Source organism: Chiloscyllium punctatum, chromosome 24 (genome assembly GCF_047496795.1).
Source record: "Chiloscyllium punctatum isolate Juve2018m chromosome 24, sChiPun1.3, whole genome shotgun sequence".
NCBI lineage: Eukaryota > Metazoa > Chordata > Chondrichthyes > Orectolobiformes > Hemiscylliidae > Chiloscyllium > Chiloscyllium punctatum.
The window spans coordinates 17,600,294-17,623,897 of record NC_092762.1 but is presented as its reverse complement, the minus strand read 5'-3'; the positions used below and the strand labels follow the sequence as shown (position 1 = coordinate 17,623,897).

Sequence of the window (23,604 nt, the reverse complement as noted above, 5' to 3'; positions counted from 1 at the left end):
CGTTGAAGGTACGGTTCTCCAGACGAAATTTGTCAACGTGAGAAGCTGCAGCTGAGCTGGTGGCGTTGCGATTGAAATTGCATGCGTCCGGACATTGTGTTTAATTTTAGATATCAGAGCAAATGGTTAACTCGAGTATGCGCGTTCGGAAAAGTAAATGTTTTTTTTGTTGAAAAGCTTTGCAACGAAAGGAAATACTTCAGACTATCGTAGAAGCAGAAAATGCAGAGCAGCCATGGATGTGAGCACCGGCAATATAGCCATTTGCGTTCGGTGGCCCGCCGGCGTTGGTCGGTTAGCTCAGCTGGTTAGAGCGTGGTGCTAATAACGCCAAGGTCGTGGGTTCGATCCCCACACTGACCACATGCAGCGCTTGTGTCGTTGCTGTGTTTCCAAACGACGTACTCCACAAAGCAGGAAGCGCCATCAGCGCAATAAAGCATTTGACAGGGTTAGTACCCGTGATGGCTGCAGCAAAACAACCAGTCTCAGTTGTTTTCACCAACAAATGCAAAACATGAAATATGTGCAGTATTCGACAGACCTGGCACAGTCTCGGAGGAGAACCGGAGTTCAGGCTTCAATTTAATCAAAGATTCGTTCGTGTTATTTTCCTGGATCTCTGTTAATACTCGTCACACGACTTCCAGACGCAATTCGTTCGCTTGCTCACCTCTCATGCATCGACACTGGGAGTTATCATATCACCAGCAATATCATAGAGCCATTCATAAAAGCAAATTACTGCGGATGCTGGAAGCTGAAACCAAAAGAGAAAATGCTGGATAATCTCAGCAGGTCTGGCACCATCTGCAAGGAGAGAAAAGAGCTGACGTTTCGAGTCTAACTGATTAAAGATAAAGATAAAAACAAAGGGGGAGTATTATGGAGCTATTTATACCACGCTGAGAGAAGGTGAGTCAAGGCTCCAGATGCAAAGGTGATAATGACAGTGCATGGAGAGATTAAAGGGAGATTAAGAGGCGTGAATGACGCAGGCTGAAGCCAGCGCTATGTGACAAAATATGTGAGGGATGGGTCAAGCCGAGACAAAATGGAAAACAGGGGAGAAGGGTAGCAAAGCGGGAAGAGGAGAGGAAAAAGGTATTGACAGAGTGGGGAGCGAGAGAAAGAGAGACAGTCAAGAAATAAGAGGTACAGAACAGTGAAAAAAAAACACAACTAAAAAAGATAAATAAAATAATTGAAATAAAATTACCTGAAGTTGTTTGAATTCAACAACTTCAGACAATTTTACTTCTTTTTTATATTTATCTTTTTTATCATTTCACCTGCACTATCATAGAGCCATTAGATATGGACAGCACTGAAAACACAGTCTTCGGTCGCACTCGTCCATTCCGAACAGATATCCTCAACTGATCCAGCCGCGATTGCATGCACTTGACCCATTTCTCTCTCAACCCTTCCTATTCAAGTAGACGTCCAGATTCCTTAACAGTATTGGAATTATACCATCCATCACCAGCTCGTCTGGTAACTTATTCCAGAAACGCACCACCCTCTGCGTACAACCGTTGCCCCTCACTGCCTTTCGAATTCTCACCCTCCCACACCAGATTTATACCCTCTGGTTCTGAACTGCCCCACCTGAGCGAAAGGAACTTGTCTATTTACCCGATTCATTCCCATCATGATTGAAAAACCTCCGTAAGATCAGCTCCCAGCCTCTGACGCGCCAGGCGAAATAGTGAGCGAGTGTTCAGCCTGTAAACGTTTGCACCTTTTCCATTTTCAAATGTAGGGTGTAGGGGCATGCTGTCTGAAGCAATCATTTTAGCAGCTGACCTGTCGCGGACAAACTCTGCAGGAAGGCCTGATAACTTGCTAAATATGCGGTCAAACGAAGATTGCATAAGCAACATGAGTCATTGAGCAAAACGTGCAATTGACTTCTGAGCTGTTGCTGACACCAAAGCAACTGCGTCGTTCGGGAGCAGAAAGAACCCCACTGATAGATTACAATTCCAATGCATTTGGCGTAAGGTTCGTAGCAGTTAATCAGCAGCACATAACCCTGACTCCAAAGGTCTGTGAGTATCCAGAAGAACAGTGAGCGATCGTTGAAGGTACGGTTCTCCAGACGAAATTTGTCAACGTGAGAAGCTGCAGCTGAGCTGGTGGCGTTGCGATTGAAATTGCATGCGTCCGGACATTGTGTTTAATTTTAGATATCAGAGCAAATGGTTAACTCGAGTATGCGCGTTCGGAAAAGTAAATGTTTTTTTTGTTGAAAAGCTTTGCAACGAAAGGAAATACTTCAGACTATCGTAGAAGCAGAAAATGCAGAGCAGCCATGGATGTGAGCACCGGCAATATAGCCATTTGCGTTCGGTGGCCCGCCGGCGTTGGTCGGTTAGCTCAGCTGGTTAGAGCGTGGTGCTAATAACGCCAAGGTCGGGGGTTCGATCCCCGCCCTGACCACATGCAGCGCTTGTGTCGTTGCTGTGTTTCCAAACGACGTACTCCACAAAGCAGGAAGCGCCATCAGCGCAATAAAGCATTTGACAGGGTTAGTACCCGTGATGGCTGCAGCAAAACAGCCAGTCTCAGTTGTTTTCACCAACAAATGCAAAACATGAAATATGTGCAGTATTCGACAGACCTGGCACAGTCTCGGAGGAGAACCGGAGTTCAGGCTTCAATTTAATCAAAGATTCGTTCGTGTTATTTTCCTGGATCTCTGTTAATACTCGTCACACGACTTCCAGACGCAATTCGTTCGCTTGTTCACCTCTCATGCATCGACACTGGGAGTTATCATATCACCAGCAATATCATAGAGCCATTCATAAAAGCAAATTACTGCGGATGCTGGAAGCTGAAACCAAAAGAGAAAATGCTGGATAATCTCAGCAGGTCTGGCACCATCTGCAAGGAGAGAAAAGAGCTGACGTTTCGAGTCTAACTGATTAAAGATAAAGATAAAAACAAAGGGGGAGTATTATGGAGCTATTTATACCACGCTGAGAGAAGGTGAGTCAAGGCTCCAGATGCAAAGGTGATAATGACAGTGCATGGAGAGATTAAAGGGAGATTAAGAGGCGTGAATGACGCAGGCTGAAGCCAGCGCTATGTGACAAAATATGTGAGGGATGGGTCAAGCCGAGACAAAATGGAAAACAGGGGAGAAGGGTAGCAAAGCGGGAAGAGGAGAGGAAAAAGGTATTGACAGAGTGGGGAGCGAGAGAAAGAGAGACAGTCAAGAAATAAGAGGTACAGAACAGTGAAAAAAAAAACACAACTAAAAAAGATAAATAAAATAATTGAAATAAAATTACCTGAAGTTGTTTGAATTCAACAACTTCAGACAATTTTACTTCTTTTTTATATTTATCTTTTTTATCATTTCACCTGCACTATCATAGAGCCATTAGATATGGACAGCACTGAAAACACAGTCTTCGGTCGCACTCGTCCATTCCGAACAGATATCCTCAACTGATCCAGCCGCGATTGCATGCACTTGACCCATTTCTCTCTCAACCCTTCCTATTCAAGTAGACGTCCAGATTCCTTAACAGTATTGGAATTATACCATCCATCACCAGCTCGTCTGGTAACTTATTCCAGAAACGCACCACCCTCTGCGTACAACCGTTGCCCCTCACTGCCTTTCGAATTCTCACCCTCCCACACCAGATTTATACCCTCTGGTTCTGAACTGCCCCACCTGAGCGAAAGGAACTTGTCTATTTACCCGATTCATTCCCATCATGATTGAAAAACCTCCGTAAGATCAGCTCCCAGCCTCTGACGCGCCAGGCGAAATAGTGAGCGAGTGTTCAGCCTGTAAACGTTTGCACCTTTTCCATTTTCAAATGTAGGGTGTAGGGGCATGCTGTCTGAAGCAATCATTTTAGCAGCTGACCTGTCGCGGACAAACTCTGCAGGAAGGCCTGATAACTTGCTAAATATGCGGTCAAACGAAGATTGCATAAGCAACATGAGTCATTGAGCAAAACGTGCAATTGACTTCTGAGCTGTTGCTGACACCAAAGCAACTGCGTCGTTCGGGAGCAGAAAGAACCCCACTGATAGATTACAATTCCAATGCATTTGGCGTAAGGTTCGTAGCAGTTAATCAGCAGCACATAACCCTGACTCCAAAGGTCTGTGAGTATCCAGAAGAACAGTGAGCGATCGTTGAAGGTACGGTTCTCCAGACGAAATTTGTCAACGTGAGAAGCTGCAGCTGAGCTGGTGGCGTTGCGATTGAAATTGCATGCGTCCGGACATTGTGTTTAATTTTAGATATCAGAGCAAATGGTTAACTCGAGTATGCGCGTTCGGAAAAGTAAATGTTTTTTTTGTTGAAAAGCTTTGCAACGAAAGGAAATACTTCAGACTATCGTAGAAGCAGAAAATGCAGAGCAGCCATGGATGTGAGCACCGGCAATATAGCCATTTGCGTTCGGTGGCCCGCCGGCGTTGGTCGGTTAGCTCAGCTGGTTAGAGCGTGGTGCTAATAACGCCAAGGTCGGGGGTTCGATCCCCGCACTGACCACATGCAGCGCTTGTGTCGTTGCTGTGTTTCCAAACGACGTACTCCACAAAGCAGGAAGCGCCATCAGCGCAATAAAGCATTTGACAGGGTTAGTACCCGTGATGGCTGCAGCAAAACAGCCAGTCTCAGTTGTTTTCACCAACAAATGCAAAACATGAAATATGTGCAGTATTCGACAGACCTGGCACAGTCTCGGAGGAGAACCGGAGTTCAGGCTTCAATTTAATCAAAGATTCGTTCGTGTTATTTTCCTGGATCTCTGTTAATACTCGTCACACGACTTCCAGACGCAATTCGTTCGCTTGTTCACCTCTCATGCATCGACACTGGGAGTTATCATATCACCAGCAATATCATAGAGCCATTCATAAAAGCAAATTACTGCGGATGCTGGAAGCTGAAACCAAAAGAGAAAATGCTGGATAATCTCAGCAGGTCTGGCACCATCTGCAAGGAGAGAAAAGAGCTGACGTTTCGAGTCTAACTGATTAAAGATAAAGATAAAAACAAAGGGGGAGTATTATGGAGCTATTTATACCACGCTGAGAGAAGGTGAGTCAAGGCTCCAGATGCAAAGGTGATAATGACAGTGCATGGAGAGATTAAAGGGAGATTAAGAGGCGTGAATGACGCAGGCTGAAGCCAGCGCTATGTGACAAAATATGTGAGGGATGGGTCAAGCCGAGACAAAATGGAAAACAGGGGAGAAGGGTAGCAAAGCGGGAAGAGGAGAGGAAAAAGGTATTGACAGAGTGGGGAGCGAGAGAAAGAGAGACAGTCAAGAAATAAGAGGTACAGAACAGTGAAAAAAAAAACACAACTAAAAAAGATAAATAAAATAATTGAAATAAAATTACCTGAAGTTGTTTGAATTCAACAACTTCAGACAATTTTACTTCTTTTTTATATTTATCTTTTTTATCATTTCACCTGCACTATCATAGAGCCATTAGATATGGACAGCACTGAAAACACAGTCTTCGGTCGCACTCGTCCATTCCGAACAGATATCCTCAACTGATCCAGCCGCGATTGCATGCACTTGACCCATTTCTCTCTCAACCCTTCCTATTCAAGTAGACGTCCAGATTCCTTAACAGTATTGGAATTATACCATCCATCACCAGCTCGTCTGGTAACTTATTCCAGAAACGCACCACCCTCTGCGTACAACCGTTGCCCCTCACTGCCTTTCGAATTCTCACCCTCCCACACCAGATTTATACCCTCTGGTTCTGAACTGCCCCACCTGAGCGAAAGGAACTTGTCTATTTACCCGATTCATTCCCATCATGATTGAAAAACCTCCGTAAGATCAGCTCCCAGCCTCTGACGCGCCAGGCGAAATAGTGAGCGAGTGTTCAGCCTGTAAACGTTTGCACCTTTTCCATTTTCAAATGTAGGGTGTAGGGGCATGCTGTCTGAAGCAATCATTTTAGCAGCTGACCTGTCGCGGACAAACTCTGCAGGAAGGCCTGATAACTTGCTAAATATGCGGTCAAACGAAGATTGCATAAGCAACATGAGTCATTGAGCAAAACGTGCAATTGACTTCTGAGCTGTTGCTGACACCAAAGCAACTGCGTCGTTCGGGAGCAGAAAGAACCCCACTGATAGATTACAATTCCAATGCATTTGGCGTAAGGTTCGTAGCAGTTAATCAGCAGCACATAACCCTGACTCCAAAGGTCTGTGAGTATCCAGAAGAACAGTGAGCGATCGTTGAAGGTACGGTTCTCCAGACGAAATTTGTCAACGTGAGAAGCTGCAGCTGAGCTGGTGGCGTTGCGATTGAAATTGCATGCGTCCAGACATTGTGTTTAATTTTAGATATCAGAGCAAATGGTTAACTCGAGTATGCGCGTTCGGAAATGTAAATTTTTTTTTGTTGAAAAGCTTTGCAACGAAAGGAAATACTTCAGACTATCGTAGAAGCAGAAAATGCAGAGCAGCCATGGATGTGAGCACCGGCAATATAGCCATTTGCGTTCGGTGGCCCGCCGGCGTTGGTCGGTTAGCTCAGCTGGTTAGAGCGTGGTGCTAATAACGCCAAGGTCGTGGGTTCGATCCCCACACTGACCACATGCAGCGCTTGTGTCGTTGCTGTGTTTCCAAACGACGTACTCCACAAAGCAGGAAGCGCCATCAGCGCAATAAAGCATTTGACAGGGTTAGTACCCGTGATGGCTGCAGCAAAACAACCAGTCTCAGTTGTTTTCACCAACAAATGCAAAACATGAAATATGTGCAGTATTCGACAGACCTGGCACAGTCTCGGAGGAGAACCGGAGTTCAGGCTTCAATTTAATCAAAGATTCGTTCGTGTTATTTTCCTGGATCTCTGTTAATACTCGTCACACGACTTCCAGACGCAATTCGTTCGCTTGCTCACCTCTCATGCATCGACACTGGGAGTTATCATATCACCAGCAATATCATAGAGCCATTCATAAAAGCAAATTACTGCGGATGCTGGAAGCTGAAACCAAAAGAGAAAATGCTGGATAATCTCAGCAGGTCTGGCACCATCTGCAAGGAGAGAAAAGAGCTGACGTTTCGAGTCTAACTGATTAAAGATAAAGATAAAAACAAAGGGGGAGTATTATGGAGCTATTTATACCACGCTGAGAGAAGGTGAGTCAAGGCTCCAGATGCAAAGGTGATAATGACAGTGCATGGAGAGATTAAAGGGAGATTAAGAGGCGTGAATGACGCAGGCTGAAGCCAGCGCTATGTGACAAAATATGTGAGGGATGGGTCAAGCCGAGACAAAATGGAAAACAGGGGAGAAGGGTAGCAAAGCGGGAAGAGGAGAGGAAAAAGGTATTGACAGAGTGGGGAGCGAGAGAAAGAGAGACAGTCAAGAAATAAGAGGTACAGAACAGTGAAAAAAAAACACAACTAAAAAAGATAAATAAAATAATTGAAATAAAATTACCTGAAGTTGTTTGAATTCAACAACTTCAGACAATTTTACTTCTTTTTTATATTTATCTTTTTTATCATTTCACCTGCACTATCATAGAGCCATTAGATATGGACAGCACTGAAAACACAGTCTTCGGTCGCACTCGTCCATTCCGAACAGATATCCTCAACTGATCCAGCCGCGATTGCATGCACTTGACCCATTTCTCTCTCAACCCTTCCTATTCAAGTAGACGTCCAGATTCCTTAACAGTATTGGAATTATACCATCCATCACCAGCTCGTCTGGTAACTTATTCCAGAAACGCACCACCCTCTGCGTACAACCGTTGCCCCTCACTGCCTTTCGAATTCTCACCCTCCCACACCAGATTTATACCCTCTGGTTCTGAACTGCCCCACCTGAGCGAAAGGAACTTGTCTATTTACCCGATTCATTCCCATCATGATTGAAAAACCTCCGTAAGATCAGCTCCCAGCCTCTGACGCGCCAGGCGAAATAGTGAGCGAGTGTTCAGCCTGTAAACGTTTGCACCTTTTCCATTTTCAAATGTAGGGTGTAGGGGCATGCTGTCTGAAGCAATCATTTTAGCAGCTGACCTGTCGCGGACAAACTCTGCAGGAAGGCCTGATAACTTGCTAAATATGCGGTCAAACGAAGATTGCATAAGCAACATGAGTCATTGAGCAAAACGTGCAATTGACTTCTGAGCTGTTGCTGACACCAAAGCAACTGCGTCGTTCGGGAGCAGAAAGAACCCCACTGATAGATTACAATTCCAATGCATTTGGCGTAAGGTTCGTAGCAGTTAATCAGCAGCACATAACCCTGACTCCAAAGGTCTGTGAGTATCCAGAAGAACAGTGAGCGATCGTTGAAGGTACGGTTCTCCAGACGAAATTTGTCAACGTGATAAGCTGCAGCTGAGCTGGAGGCGTTGCGATTGAAATTGCATGCGTCCAGACATTGTGTTTAATTTTAGATATCAGAGCAAATGGTTAACTCGAGTATGCGCGTTCGGAAAAGTAAATGTTTTTTTTGTTGAAAAGCTTTGCAACGAAAGGAAATACTTCAGACTATCGTAGAAGCAGAAAATGCAGAGCAGCCATGGATGTGAGCACCGGCAATATAGCCATTTGCGTTCGGTGGCCCGCCGGCGTTGGTCGGTTAGCTCAGCTGGTTAGAGCGTGGTGCTAATAACGCCAAGGTCGTGGGTTCGATCCCCACACTGACCACATGCAGCGCTTGTGTCGTTGCTGTGTTTCCAAACGACGCACTCCACAAAGCAGGAAGCGCCATCAGCGCAATAAAGCATTTGACAGGGTTAGTACCCGTGATGGCTGCAGCAAAACAGCCAGTCTCAGTTGTTTTCACCAACAAATGCAAAACATGAAATATGTGCAGTATTCGACAGACCTGGCACAGTCTCGGAGGAGAACCGGAGTTCAGGCTTCAATTTAATCAAAGATTCGTTCGTGTTATTTTCCTGGATCTCTGTTAATACTCGTCACACGACTTCCAGACGCAATTCGTTCGCTTGCTCACCTCTCATGCATCGACACTGGGAGTTATCATATCACCAGCAATATCATAGAGCCATTCATAAAAGCAAATTACTGCGGATGCTGGAAGCTGAAACCAAAAGAGAAAATGCTGGATAATCTCAGCAGGTCTGGCACCATCTGCAAGGAGAGAAAAGAGCTGACGTTTCGAGTCTAACTGATTAAAGATAAAGATAAAAACAAAGGGGGAGTATTATGGAGCTATTTATACCACGCTGAGAGAAGGTGAGTCAAGGCTCCAGATGCAAACGTGATAATGACAGTGCATGGAGAGATTAAAGGGAGATTAAGAGGCGTGAATGACGCAGGCTGAAGCCAGCGCTATGTGACAAAATATGTGAGGGATGGGTCAAGCCGAGACAAAATGGAAAACAGGGGAGAAGGGTAGCAAAGCGGGAAGAGGAGAGGAAAAAGGTATTGACAGAGTGGGGAGCGAGAGAAAGAGAGACAGTCAAGAAATAAGAGGTACAGAACAGTGAAAAAAAAACACAACTAAAAAAGATAAATAAAATAATTGAAATAAAATTACCTGAAGTTGTTTGAATTCAACAACTTCAGACAATTTTACTTCTTTTTTATATTTATCTTTTTCATCATTTCACCTGCACTATCATAGAGCCATTAGATATGGACAGCACTGAAAACACAGTCTTCGGTCGCACTCGTCCATTCCGAACAGATATCCTCAACTGATCCAGCCGCGATTGCATGCACTTGACCCATTTCTCTCTCAACCCTTCCTATTCAAGTAGACGTCCAGATTCCTTAACAGTATTGGAATTATACCATCCATCACCAGCTCGTCTGGTAACTTATTCCAGAAACGCACCACCCTCTGCGTACAACCGTTGCCCCTCACTGCCTTTCGAATTCTCACCCTCCCTCACCAGATTTATACCCTCTGGTTCTGAACTGCCCCACCTGAGCGAAAGGAACTTGTCTATTTACCCGATTCATTCCCATCATGATTGAAAAACCTCCGTAAGATCAGCTCCCAGCCTCTGACGCGCCAGGCGAAATAGTGAGCGAGTGTTCAGCCTGTAAACGTTTGCACCTTTTCCATTTTCAAATGTAGGGTGTAGGGGCATGCTGTCTGAAGCAATCATTTTAGCAGCTGACCTGTCGCGGACAAACTCTGCAGGAAGGCCCGATAACTTGCTAAATATGTGGTCAAACGAAGATTGCATAAGCAACATGAGTCATTGAGCAAAACGTGCAATTGACTTCTGAGCTGTTGCTGACACCAAAGCAACTGCGTCGTTCGGGAGCAGAAAGAACCCCACTGATAGATTACAATTCCAATGCATTTGGCGTAAGGTTCGTAGCAGTTAATCAGCAGCACATAACCCTGACTCCAAAGGTCTGTGAGTATCCAGAAGAACAGTGAGCGATCGTTGAAGGTAAGGTTCTCCAGACGAAATTTGTCAACGTGAGAAGCTGCAGCTGAGCTGGTGGCGTTGCGATTGAAATTGCATGCGTCCGGACATTGTGTTTAATTTTAGATATCAGAGCAAATGGTTAACTCGAGTATGCGCGTTCGGAAAAGTAAATGTTTTTTTTTGTTGAAAAGCTTTGCCACGAAAGGAAATACTTCAGACTATCGTAGAAGCAGAAAATGCAGAGCAGCCATAGATGTGAGCACCGGCAATATAGCCATTTGCGTTCGGTGGCCCGCCGGCGTTGGTCGGTTAGCTCGGCTGGTTAGAGCGTGATGCTAATAACGCCAAGGTCGTGGGTTCGATCCCCACATTGGCCACATGCAGCGCTTGTGTCGTGCTGTGTTTCCAAACGGCGTACTCCACAAAGCGGGAAGCGCCATCAGCGCAATAAAGCATTTGATAGGGTTCGTGATGGCTGCAGCAAAACAGCCAGTCTCAGTTGTTTTCACCAACAAATGCAAAACATGAAATATGTGCAGTATTCGACAGACCTGGCACAGCCTCGGAGGAGAACCGGAGTTCAGGCTTCAATTTAATCAAAGATTCGTTCGTGTTATTTTCCTGGATCTCTGTTAATACTCGTCACACGACTTCCAGACGCAATTCGTTCGCTTGCTCACCTCTCATGCATCGACACTGGGAGTTATCATATCACCAGCAATATCATAGAGCCATTCATAAAAGCAAATTACTGCGGATGCTGGAAGCTGAAACCAAAAGAGAAAATGCTGGATAATCTCAGCAGGTCTGGCACCATCTGCAAGGAGAGAAAAGAGCTGACGTTTCGAGTCTAACTGATTAAAGATAAAGATAAAAACAAAGGGGGAGTATTATGGAGCTATTTATACCACGCTGAGAGAAGGTGAGTCAAGGCTCCAGATGCAAACGTGATAATGACAGTGCATGGAGAGATTAAAGGGAGATTAAGAGGCGTGAATGACGCAGGCTGAAGCCAGCGCTATGTGACAAAATATGTGAGGGATGGGTCAAGCCGAGACAAAATGGAAAACAGGGGAGAAGGGTAGCAAAGCGGGAAGAGGAGAGGAAAAAGGTATTGACAGAGTGGGGAGCGAGAGAAAGAGAGACAGTCAAGAAATAAGAGGTACAGAACAGTGAAAAAAAAACACAACTAAAAAAGATAAATAAAATAATTGAAATAAAATTACCTGAAGTTGTTTGAATTCAACAACTTCAGACAATTTTACTTCTTTTTTATATTTATCTTTTTTATCATTTCACCTGCACTATCATAGAGCCATTAGATATGGACAGCACTGAAAACACAGTCTTCGGTCGCACTCGTCCATTCCGAACAGATATCCTCAACTGATCCAGCCGCGATTGCATGCACTTGACCCATTTCTCTCTCAACCCTTCCTATTCAAGTAGACGTCCAGATTCCTTAACAGTATTGGAATTATACCATCCATCACCAGCTCGTCTGGTAACTTATTCCAGAAACGCACCACCCTCTGCGTACAACCGTTGCCCCTCACTGCCTTTCGAATTCTCACCCTCCCACACCAGATTTATACCCTCTGGTTCTGAACTGCCCCACCTGAGCGAAAGGAACTTGTCTATTTACCCGATTCATTCCCATCATGATTGAAAAACCTCCGTAAGATCAGCTCCCAGCCTCTGACGCGCCAGGCGAAATAGTGAGCGAGTGTTCAGCCTGTAAACGTTTGCACCTTTTCCATTTTCAAATGTAGGGTGTAGGGGCATGCTGTCTGAAGCAATCATTTTAGCAGCTGACCTGTCGCGGACAAACTCTGCAGGAAGGCCTGATAACTTGCTAAATATGTGGTCAAACGAAGATTGCATAAGCAACATGAGTCATTGAGCAAAACGTGCAATTGACTTCTGAGCTGTTGCTGACACCAAAGCAACTGCGTCGTTCGGGAGCAGAAAGAACCCCACTGATAGATTACAATTCCAATGCATTTGGCGTAAGGTTCGTAGCAGTTAATCAGCAGCACATAACCCTGACTCCAAAGGTCTGTGAGTATCCAGAAGAACAGTGAGCGATCGTTGAAGGTACGGTTCTCCAGACGAAATTTGTCAACGTGAGAAGCTGCAGCTGAGCTGGTGGCGTTGCGATTGAAATTGCATGCGTCCGGACATTGTGTTTAATTTTAGATATCAGAGCAAATGGTTAACTCGAGTATGCGCGTTCGGAAAAGTAAATGTTTTTTTTTGTTGAAAAGCTTTGCAACGAAAGGAAATACTTCAGACTATCGTAGAAGCAGAAAATGCAGAGCAGCCATAGATGTGAGCACCGGCAATATAGCCATTTGCGTTCGGTGGCCCGCCGGCGTTGGTCGGTTAGCTCAGCTGGTTAGAGCGTGATGCTAATAACGCCAAGGTCGTGGGTTCGATCCCCACACTGGCCACATGCAGCGCTTGTGTCGTTGCTGTGTTTCCAAACGGCGTACTCCACAAAGCGGGAAGCGCCATCAGCGCAATAAAGCATTTGATAGGGTTCGTGATGGCTGCAGCAAAACAGCCAGTCTCAGTTGTTTTCACCAACAAATGCAAAACATGAAATATGTGCAGTATTCGACAGACCTGGCACAGCCTCGGAGGAGAACCGGAGTTCAGGCTTCAATTTAATCAAAGATTCGTTCGTGTTATTTTCCTGGATCTCTGTTAATACTCGTCACACGACTTCCAGACGCAATTCGTTCGCTTGCTCACCTCTCATGCATCGACACTGGGAGTTATCATATCACCAGCAATATCATAGAGCCATTCATAAAAGCAAATTACTGCGGATGCTGGAAGCTGAAACCAAAAGAGAAAATGCTGGATAATCTCAGCAGGTCTGGCACCATCTGCAAGGAGAGAAAAGAGCTGACGTTTCGAGTCTAACTGATTAAAGATAAAGATAAAAACAAAGGGGGAGTATTATGGAGCTATTTATACCACGCTGAGAGAAGGTGAGTCAAGGCTCCAGATGCAAAGGTGATAATGACAGTGCATGGAGAGATTAAAGGGAGATTAAGAGGCGTGAATGACGCAGGCTGAAGCCAGCGCTATGTGACAAAATATGTGAGGGATGGGTCAAGCCGAGACAAAATGGAAAACAGGGGAGAAGGGTAGCAAAGCGGGAAGAGGAGAGGAAAAAGCTATTGACAGAGTGGGGAGCGAGAGAAAGAGAGACAGTCAAGAAATAAGAGGTACAGAACAGTGAAAAAAAAACACAACTAAAAAAGATAAATAAAATAATTGAAATAAAATTACCTGAAGTTGTTTGAATTCAACAACTTCAGACAATTTTACTTCTTTTTTATATTTATCTTTTTTATCATTTCACCTGCACTATCATAGAGCCATTAGATATGGACAGCACTGAAAACACAGTCTTCGGTCGCACTCGTCCATTCCGAACAGATATCCTCAACTGATCCAGCCGCGATTGCATGCACTTGACCCATTTCTCTCTCAACCCTTCCTATTCAAGTAGACGTCCAGATTCCTTAACAGTATTGGAATTATACCATCCATCACCAGCTCGTCTGGTAACTTATTCCAGAAACGCACCACCCTCTGCGTACAACCGTTGCCCCTCACTGCCTTTCGAATTCTCACCCTCCCACACCAGATTTATACCCTCTGGTTCTGAACTGCCCCACCTGAGCGAAAGGAACTTGTCTATTTACCCGATTCATTCCCATCATGATTGAAAAACCTCCGTAAGATCAGCTCCCAGCCTCTGACGCGCCAGGCGAAATAGTGAGCGAGTGTTCAGCCTGTAAACGTTTGCACCTTTTCCATTTTCAAATGTAGGGTGTAGGGGCATGCTGTCTGAAGCAATCATTTTAGCAGCTGACCTGTCGCGGACAAACTCTGCAGGAAGGCCTGATAACTTGCTAAATATGTGGTCAAACGAAGATTGCATAAGCAACATGAGTCATTGAGCAAAACGTGCAATTGACTTCTGAGCTGTTGCTGACACCAAAGCAACTGCCTCGTTCGGGAGCAGAAAGAACCCCACTGATAGATTACAATTCCAATGCATTTGGCGTAAGGTTCGTAGCACTTAATCAGCAGCACATAACCCTGACTCCAAAGGTCTGTGAGTATCCAGAAGAACAGTGAGCGATCGTTGAAGGTACGGTTCTCCAGACGAAATTTGTCAACGTGAGAAGCTGCAGCTGAGCTGGTGGCGTTGCGATTGAAATTGCATGCGTCCGGACATTGTGTTTAATTTTAGATATCAGAGCAAATGGTTAACTCGAGTATGCGCGTTCGGAAAAGTAAATGTTTTTTTTTGTTGAAAAGCTTTGCAACGAAAGGAAATACTTCAGACTATCGTAGAAGCAGAAAATGCAGAGCAGCCATAGATGTGAGCACCGGCAATATAGCCATTTGCGTTCGGTGGCCCGCCGGCGTTGGTCGGTTAGCTCAGCTGGTTAGAGCGTGGTGCTAATAACGCCAAGGTCGTGGGTTCGATCCCCACACTGACCACATGCCGCGCTTGTGTCGTTGCTGTGTTTCCAAACGGCGTACTCCACAAAGCGGGAAGCGCCATCAGCGCAATAAAGCATTTGATAGGGTTAGTGATGGCTGCAGCAAAACAGCCAGTCTCAGTTGTTTTCACCAACAAATGCAAAACATGAAATATGTGCAGTATTCGACAGACCTGGCACAGTCTCGGAGGAGAACCGTAGTTCAGGCTTCAATTTAATCAAAGATTCGTTCGTGTTATTTTCCTGGATCTCTGTTAATACTCGTCACACGACTTCCAGACGCAATTCGTTCGCTTGCTCACCTCTCATGCATCGACACTGGGAGTTATCATATCACCAGCAATATCATAGAGCCATTCATAAAAGCAAATTACTGCGGATGCTGGAAGCTGAAACCAAAAGAGAAAATGCTGGATAATCTCAGCAGGTCTGGCACCATCTGCAAGGAGAGAAAAGAGCTGACGTTTCGAGTCTAACTGATTAAAGATAAAGATAAAAACAAAGGGGGAGTATTATGGAGCTATTTATACCACGCTGAGAGAAGGTGAGTCAAGGCTCCAGATGCAAAGGTGATAATGACAGTGCATGGAGAGATTAAAGGGAGATTAAGAGGCGTGAATGACGCAGGCTGAAGCCAGCGCTATGTGACAAAATATGTGAGGGATGGGTCAAGCCGAGACAAAATGGAAAACAGGGGAGAAGGGTAGCAAAGCGGGAAGAGGAGAGGAAAAATGTATTGACAGAGTGGGGAGCGAGAGAAAGAGAGACAGTCAAGAAATAAGAGGTACAGAACAGTGAAAAAAAAACACAACTAAAAAAGATAAATAAAATAATTGAAATAAAATTACCTGAAGTTGTTTGAATTCAACAACTTCAGACAATTTTACTTCTTTTTTTTATTTATCTTTTTTATCATTTCACCTGCACTATCATAGAGCCATTAGATATGGACAGCACTGAAAACACAGTCTTCGGTCGCACTCGTCCATTCCGAACAGATATCCTCAACTGATCCAGCCGCGATTGCATGCACTTGACCCATTTCTCTCTCAACCCTTCCTATTCAAGTAGACGTCCAGATTCCTTAACAGTATTGGAATTATACCATCCATCACCAGCTCGTCTGGTAACTTATTCCAGAAACGCACCACCCTCTGCGTACAACCGTTGCCCCTCACTGCCTTTCGAATTCTCACCCTCCCACACCAGATTTATACCCTCTGGTTCTGAACTGCCCCACCTGAGCGAAAGGAACTTGTCTATTTACCCGATTCATTCCCATCATGATTGAAAAACCTCCGTAAGATCAGCTCCCAGCCTCTGACGCGCCAGGCGAAATAGTGAGCGAGTGTTCAGCCTGTAAACGTTTGCACCTTTTCCATTTTCAAATGTAGGGTGTAGGGGCATGCTGTCTGAAGCAATCATTTTAGCAGCTGACCTGTCGCGGACAAACTCTGCAGGAAGGCCTGATAACTTGCTAAATATGCGGTCAAACGAAGATTGCATAAGCAACATGAGTCATTGAGCAAAACGTGCAATTGACTTCTGAGCTGTTGCTGACACCAAAGCAACTGCGTCGTTCGGGAGCAGAAAGAACCCCACTGATAGATTACAATTCCAATGCATTTGGCGTAAGGTTCGTAGCAGTTAATCAGCAGCACATAACCCTGACTCCAAAGGTCTGTGAGTATCCAGAAGAACAGTGAGCGATCGTTGAAGGTACGGTTCTCCAGACGAAATTTGTCAACGTGAGAAGCTGCAGCTGAGCTGGTGGCGTTGCGATTGAAATTGCATGCGTCCAGACATTGTGTTTAATTTTAGATATCAGAGCAAATGGTTAACTCGAGTATGCGCGTTCGGAAAAGTAAATGTTTTTTTTGTTGAAAAGCTTTGCAACGAAAGGAAATACTTCAGACTATCGTAGAAGCAGAAAATGCAGAGCAGCCATGGATGTGAGCACCGGCAATATAGCCATTTGCGTTCGGTGGCCCGCTGGCGTTGGTCGGTTAGCTCAGCTGGTTAGAGCGTGGTGCTAATAACACCAAGGTCGTGGGTTCGATCCCCACACTGACCACATGCAGCGCTTGTGTCGTTGCTGTGTTTCCAAACGACGTACTCCACAAAGCAGGAAGCGCCATCAGCGCAATAAAGCATTTGACAGGGTTAGTACCCGTGATGGCTGCAGCAAAACAGCCAGTCTCAGTTGTTTTCACCAACAAATGCAAAACATGAAATATGTGCAGTATTCGACAGACCTGGCACAGTCTCGGAGGAGAACCGGAGTTCAGGCTTCAATTTAATCAAAGATTCGTTCGTGTTATTTTCCTGGATCTCTGTTAATACTCGTCACACGACTTCCAGACGCAATTCGTTCGCTTGCTCACCTCTCATGCATCGACACTGGGAGTTATCATATCACCAGCAATATCATAGAGCCATTCATAAAAGCAAATTACTGCGGATGCTGGAAGCTGAAACCAAAAGAGAAAATGCTGGATAATCTCAGCAGGTCTGGCACCATCTGCAAGGAGAGAAAAGAGCTGACGTTTCGAGTCTAACTGATTAAAGATAAAGATAAAAACAAAGGGGGAGTATTATGGAGCTATTTATACCACGCTGAGAGAAGGTGAGTCAAGGCTCCAGATGCAAAGGTGATAATGACAGTGCATGGAGAGATTAAAGGGAGATTAAGAGGCGTGAATGACGCAGGCTGAAGCCAGCGCTATGTGACAAAATATGTGAGGGATGGGTCAAGCCGAGACAAAATGGAAAACAGGGGAGAAGGGTAGCAAAGCGGGAAGAGGAGAGGAAAAAGGTATTGACAGAGTGGGGAGCGAGAGAAAGAGAGACAGTCAAGAAATAAGAGGTACAGAACAGTGAAAAAAAAACACAACTAAAAAAGATAAATAAAATAATTGAAATAAAATTACCTGAAGTTGTTTGAATTCAACAACTTCAGACAATTTTACTTCTTTTTTTTATTTATCTTTTTTATCATTTCACCTGCACTATCATAGAGCCATTAGATATGGACAGCACTGAAAACACAGTCTTCGGTCGCACTCGTCCATTCCGAACAGATATCCTCAACTGATCCAGCCGCGATTGCATGCACTTGACCCATTTCTCTCTCAACCCTTCCTATTCAAGTAGACGTCCAGATTCCTTAACAGTATTGGAATTATACCATCCATCACCAGCTCGTCTGGTAACTTATTCCAGAAACGCACCACCCTCTGCGTACAACCGTTGCCCCTCACTGCCTTTCGAATTCTCACCCTCCCACACCAGATTTATACCCTCTGGTTCTGAACTGCCCCACCTGAGCGAAAGGAACTTGTCTATTTACCCGATTCATTCCCATCATGATTGAAAAACCTCCGTAAGATCAGCTCCCAGCCTCTGACGCGCCAGGCGAAATAGTGAGCGAGTGTTCAGCCTGTAAACGTTTGCACCTTTTCCATTTTCAAATGTAGGGTGTAGGGGCATGCTGTCTGAAGCAATCATTTTAGCAGCTGACCTGTCGCGGACAAACTCTGCAGGAAGGCCTGATAACTTGCTAAATATGCGGTCAAACGAAGATTGCATAAGCAACATGAGTCATTGAGCAAAACGTGCAATTGACTTCTGAGCTGTTGCTGACACCAAAGCAACTGCGTCGTTCGGGAGCAGAAAGAACCCCACTGGTAGATTACAATTCCAATGCATTTGGCGTAAGGTTCGTAGCAGTTAATCAGCAGCACATAACCCTGACTCCAAAGGTCTGTGAGTATCCAGAAGAACAGTGAGCGATCGTTGAAGGTACGGTTCTCCAGACGAAATTTGTCAACGTGAGAAGCTGCAGCTGAGCTGGTGGCGTTGCGATTGAAATTGCATGCGTCCAGACATTGTGTTTAATTTTAGATATCAGAGCAAATGGTTAACTCGAGTATGCGCGTTCGGAAAAGTAAATGTTTTTTTTGTTGAAAAGCTTTGCAACGAAAGGAAATACTTCAGACTATCGTAGAAGCAGAAAATGCAGAGCAGCCATGGATGTGAGCACCGGCAATATAGCCATTTGCGTTCGGTGGCCCGCCGGCGTTGGTCGGTTAGCTCAGCTGGTTAGAGCGTGGTGCTAATAACGCCAAGGTCGTGGGTTCGATCCCCACACTGACCACATGCAGCGCTTGTGTCGTTGCTGTGTTTCCAAACGACGTACTCCACAAAGCAGGAAGCGCCATCAGCGCAATAAAGCATTTGACAGGGTTAGTACCCGTGATGGCTGCAGCAAAACAGCCAGTCTCAGTTGTTTTCACCAACAAATGCAAAACATGAAATATGTGCAGTATTCGACAGACCTGGCACAGTCTCGGAGGAGAACCGGAGTTCAGGCTTCAATTTAATCAAAGATTCGTTCGTGTTATTTTCCTGGATCTCTGTTAATACTCGTCACACGACTTCCAGACGCAATTCGTTCGCTTGCTCACCTCTCATGCATCGACACTGGGAGTTATCATATCACCAGCAATATCATAGAGCCATTCATAAAAGCAAATTACTGCGGATGCTGGAAGCTGAAACCAAAAGAGAAAATGCTGGATAATCTCAGCAGGTCTGGCACCATCTGCAAGGAGAGAAAAGAGCTGACGTTTCGAGTCTAACTGATTAAAGATAAAGATAAAAACAAAGGGGGAGTATTATGGAGCTATTTATACCACGCTGAGAGAAGGTGAGTCAAGGCTCCAGATGCAAAGGTGATAATGACAGTGCATGGAGAGATTAAAGGGAGATTAAGAGGCGTGAATGACGCAGGCTGAAGCCAGCGCTATGTGACAAAATATGTGAGGGATGGGTCAAGCCGAGACAAAATGGAAAACAGGGGAGAAGGGTAGCAAAGCGGGAAGAGGAGAGGAAAAAGGTATTGACAGAGTGGGGAGCGAGAGAAAGAGAGACAGTCAAGAAATAAGAGGTACAGAACAGTGAAAAAAAAACACAACTAAAAAAGATAAATAAAATAATTGAAATAAAATTACCTAAAGTTGTTTGAATTCAACAACTTCAGACAATTTTACTTCTTTTTTATATTTATCTTTTTCATCATTTCACCTGCACTATCATAGAGCCATTAGATATGGACAGCACTGAAAACACAGTCTTCGGTCGCACTCGTCCATTCCGAACAGATATCCTCAACTCATCCAGCCGCGATTGCATGCACTTGACCCATTTCTCTCTCAACCCTTCCTATTCAAGTAGACGTCCAGATTCCTTAACAGTATTGGAATTATACCATCCATCACCAGCTCGTCTGGTAACTTATTCCAGAAACGCACCACCCTCTGCGTACAACCGTTGCCCCTCACTGCCTTTCGAATTCTCACCCTCCCACACCAGATTTATACCCTCTGGTTCTGAACTGCCCCACCTGAGCGAAAGGAACTTGTCTATTTACCCGATTCATTCCCATCATGATTGAAAAACCTCCGTAAGATCAGCTCCCAGCCTCTGACGCGCCAGGCGAAATAGTGAGCGAGTGTTCAGCCTGTAAACGTTTGCACCTTTTCCATTTTCAAATGTAGGGTGTAGGGGCATGCTGTCTGAAGCAATCATTTTAGCAGCTGACCTGTCGCGGACAAACTCTGCAGGAAGGCCTGATAACTTGCTAAATATGCGGTCAAACGAAGATTGCATAAGCAACATGAGTCATTGAGCAAAACGTGCAATTGACTTCTGAGCTGTTGCTGACACCAAAGCAACTGCGTCGTTCGGGAGCAGAAAGAACCCCACTGATAGATTACAATTCCAATGCATTTGGCGTAAGGTTCGTAGCAGTTAATCAGCAGCACATAACCCTGACTCCAAAGGTCTGTGAGTATCCAGAAGAACAGTGAGCGATCGTTGAAGGTACGGTTCTCCAGACGAAATTTGTCAACGTGAGAAGCTGCAGCTGAGCTGGTGGCGTTGCGATTGAAATTGCATGCGTCCGGACATTGTGTTTAATTTTAGATATCAGAGCAAATGGTTAACTCGAGTATGCGCGTTCGGAAAAGTAAATGTTTTTTTTGTTGAAAAGCTTTGCAACGAAAGGAAATACTTCAGACTATCGTAGAAGCAGAAAATGCAGAGCAGCCATGGATGTGAGCACCGGCAATATAGCCATTTGCGTTCGGTGGCCCGCCGGCGTTGGTCGGTTAGCTCAGCTGGTTAGAGCGTGGTGCTAATAACGCCAAGGTCGTGGGTTCGAACCCCACACTGACCACATGCAGCGCTTGTGTCGTTGCTGTGTTTCCAAACGACGTACTCCACAAAGCAGGAAGCGCCATCAGCGCAAGAAAGCATTTGACAGGGTTAGTACCCGTGATGGCTGCAGCAAAACAGCCAGTCTCAGTTGTTTTCACCAACAAATGCAAAACATGAAATATGTGCAGTATTCGACAGACCTGGCACAGTCTCGGAGGAGAACCGGAGTTCAGGCTTCAATTTAATCAAAGATTCGTTCGTGTTATTTTCCTGGATCTCTGTTAATACTCGTCACACGACTTCCAGACGCAATTCGTTCGCTTGCTCACCTCTCATGCATCGACACTGGGAGTTATCATATCACCAGCAATATCATAGAGCCATTCATAAAAGCAAATTACTGCGGATGCTGGAAGCTGAAACCAAAAGAGAAAATGCTGGATAATCTCAGCAGGTCTGGCACCATCTGCAAGGAGAGAAAAGAGCTGACGTTTCGAGTCTAACTGATTAAAGATAAAGATAAAAACAAAGGGGGAGTATTATGGAGCTATTTATACCACGCTGAGAGAAGGTGAGTCAAGGCTCCAGATGCAAAGGTGATAATGACAGTGCATGGAGAGATTAAAGGGAGATTAAGAGGCGTGAATGACGCAGGCTGAAGCCAGCGCTATGTGACAAAATATGTGAGGGATGGGTCAAGCCGAGACAAAATGGAAAACAGGGGAGAAGGGTAGCAAAGCGGGAAGAGGAGAGGAAAAAGGTATTGACAGAGTGGGGAGCGAGAGAAAGAGAGACAGTCAAGAAATAAGAGGTACAGAACAGTGAAAAAAAAACACAACTAAAAAAGATAAATAAAATAATTGAAATAAAATTACCTGAAGTTGTTTGAATTCAACAACTTCAGACAATTTTACTTCTTTTTTATATTTATCTTTTTCATCATTTCACCTGCACTATCATAGAGCCATTAGATATGGACAGCACTGAAAACACAGTCTTCGGTCGCACTCGTCCATTCCGAACAGATATCCTCAACTCATCCAGCCGCGATTGCATGCACTTGACCCATTTCTCTCTCAACCCTTCCTATTCAAGTAGACGTCCAGATTCCTTAACAGTATTGGAATTATACCATCCATCACCAGCTCGTCTGGTAACTTATTCCAGAAACGCACCACCCTCTGCGTACAACCGTTGCCCCTCACTGCCTTTCGAATTCTCACCCTCCCACACCAGATTTATACCCTCTGGTTCTGAACTGCCCCACCTGAGCGAAAGGAACTTGTCTATTTACCCGATTCATTCCCATCATGATTGAAAAACCTCCGTAAGATCAGCTCCCAGCCTCTGACGCGCCAGGCGAAATAGTGAGCGAGTGTTCAGCCTGTAACCGTTTGCACCTTTTCCATTTTCAAATGTAGGGTGTAGGGGCATGCTGTCTGAAGCAATCATTTTAGCAGCTGACCTGTCGCGGACAAACTCTGCAGGAAGGCCCGATAACTTGCTAAATATGTGGTCAAACGAAGATTGCATAAGCAACATGAGTCATTGAGCAAAACGTGCAATTGACTTCTGAGCTGTTGCTGACACCAAAGCAACTGCGTCGTTCGGGAGCAGAAAGAACCCCACTGATAGATTACAATTCCAATGCATTTGGCGTAAGGTTCGTAGCAGTTAATCAGCAGCACATAACCCTGACTCCAAAGGTCTGTGAGTATCCAGAAGAACAGTGAGCGATCGTTGAAGGTACGGTTCTCCAGACGAAATTTGTCAACGTGAGAAGCTGCAGCTGAGCTGGTGGCGTTGCGATTGAAATTGCATGCGTCCGGACATTGTGTTTAATTTTAGATATCAGAGCAAATGGTTAACTCGAGTATGCGCGTTCGGAAAAGTAAATGTTTTTTTTTGTTGAAAAGCTTTGCAACGAAAGGAAATACTTCAGACTATCGTAGAAGCAGAAAATGCAGAGCAGCCATAGATGTGAGCACCGGCAATATAGCCATTTGCGTTCGGTGGCCCGCCGGCGTTGGTCGGTTAGCTCAGCTGGTTAGAGCGTGGTGCTAATAACGCCAAGGTCGTGGGTTCGATCCCCACACTGACCACATGCAGCGCTTGTGTCGTTGCTGTGTTTCCAAACGGCGTACTCCACAAAGCGGGAAGCGCCATCAGCGCAATAAAGCATTTGATAGGGTTAGTGATGGCTGCAGCAAAACAGCCAGTCTCAGTTGTTTTCACCAACAAATGCAAAACATGAAATATGTGCAGTATTCGACAGACCTGGCACAGTCTCGGAGGAGAACCGGAGTTCAGGCTTCAATTTAATCAAAGATTCGTTCGTGTTATTTTCCTGGATCTCTGTTAATACTCGTCACACGACTTCCAGACGCAATTCGTTCGCTTGCTCACCTCTCATGCATCGACACTGGGAGTTATCATATCACCAGCAATATCATAG

At 45.0% G+C, this 23,604-nt stretch overlaps 10 non-coding genes across 10 annotated transcripts; all 10 read left to right on the top strand.

Moving 5' to 3' along the window:
- Window positions 1–289: 289 nt before the first annotated feature.
- On the top strand, window positions 290–363 carry trnai-aau (transfer RNA isoleucine (anticodon AAU)). Its single transcript has one exon. It is a non-coding gene; the product is annotated as a tRNA-Ile (tRNA).
- A 4,091-nt stretch (window positions 364–4,454) lies between these two features.
- trnai-aau (transfer RNA isoleucine (anticodon AAU)) lies at window positions 4,455–4,528 on the top strand. The gene has a single exon. It is a non-coding gene; the product is annotated as a tRNA-Ile (tRNA).
- Window positions 4,529–6,536: 2,008 nt separating this feature from the next.
- trnai-aau (transfer RNA isoleucine (anticodon AAU)) lies at window positions 6,537–6,610 on the top strand. The gene has a single exon. It is a non-coding gene; the product is annotated as a tRNA-Ile (tRNA).
- Window positions 6,611–8,618: 2,008 nt separating this feature from the next.
- trnai-aau (transfer RNA isoleucine (anticodon AAU)) lies at window positions 8,619–8,692 on the top strand. The gene has a single exon. It is a non-coding gene; the product is annotated as a tRNA-Ile (tRNA).
- A 4,085-nt stretch (window positions 8,693–12,777) lies between these two features.
- On the top strand, window positions 12,778–12,851 carry trnai-aau (transfer RNA isoleucine (anticodon AAU)). Its single transcript has one exon. It is a non-coding gene; the product is annotated as a tRNA-Ile (tRNA).
- A 2,003-nt stretch (window positions 12,852–14,854) lies between these two features.
- Window positions 14,855–14,928, top strand: trnai-aau (transfer RNA isoleucine (anticodon AAU)). The gene has a single exon. It is a non-coding gene; the product is annotated as a tRNA-Ile (tRNA).
- Window positions 14,929–16,930: 2,002 nt separating this feature from the next.
- On the top strand, window positions 16,931–17,004 carry trnai-aau (transfer RNA isoleucine (anticodon AAU)). Its single transcript has one exon. It is a non-coding gene; the product is annotated as a tRNA-Ile (tRNA).
- A 2,008-nt stretch (window positions 17,005–19,012) lies between these two features.
- Window positions 19,013–19,086, top strand: trnai-aau (transfer RNA isoleucine (anticodon AAU)). Its single transcript has one exon. It is a non-coding gene; the product is annotated as a tRNA-Ile (tRNA).
- A 2,008-nt stretch (window positions 19,087–21,094) lies between these two features.
- On the top strand, window positions 21,095–21,168 carry trnai-aau (transfer RNA isoleucine (anticodon AAU)). Its single transcript has one exon. It is a non-coding gene; the product is annotated as a tRNA-Ile (tRNA).
- Window positions 21,169–23,177: 2,009 nt separating this feature from the next.
- On the top strand, window positions 23,178–23,251 carry trnai-aau (transfer RNA isoleucine (anticodon AAU)). The gene has a single exon. It is a non-coding gene; the product is annotated as a tRNA-Ile (tRNA).
- The last annotated feature ends 353 nt before the right edge of the window (window positions 23,252–23,604 follow it).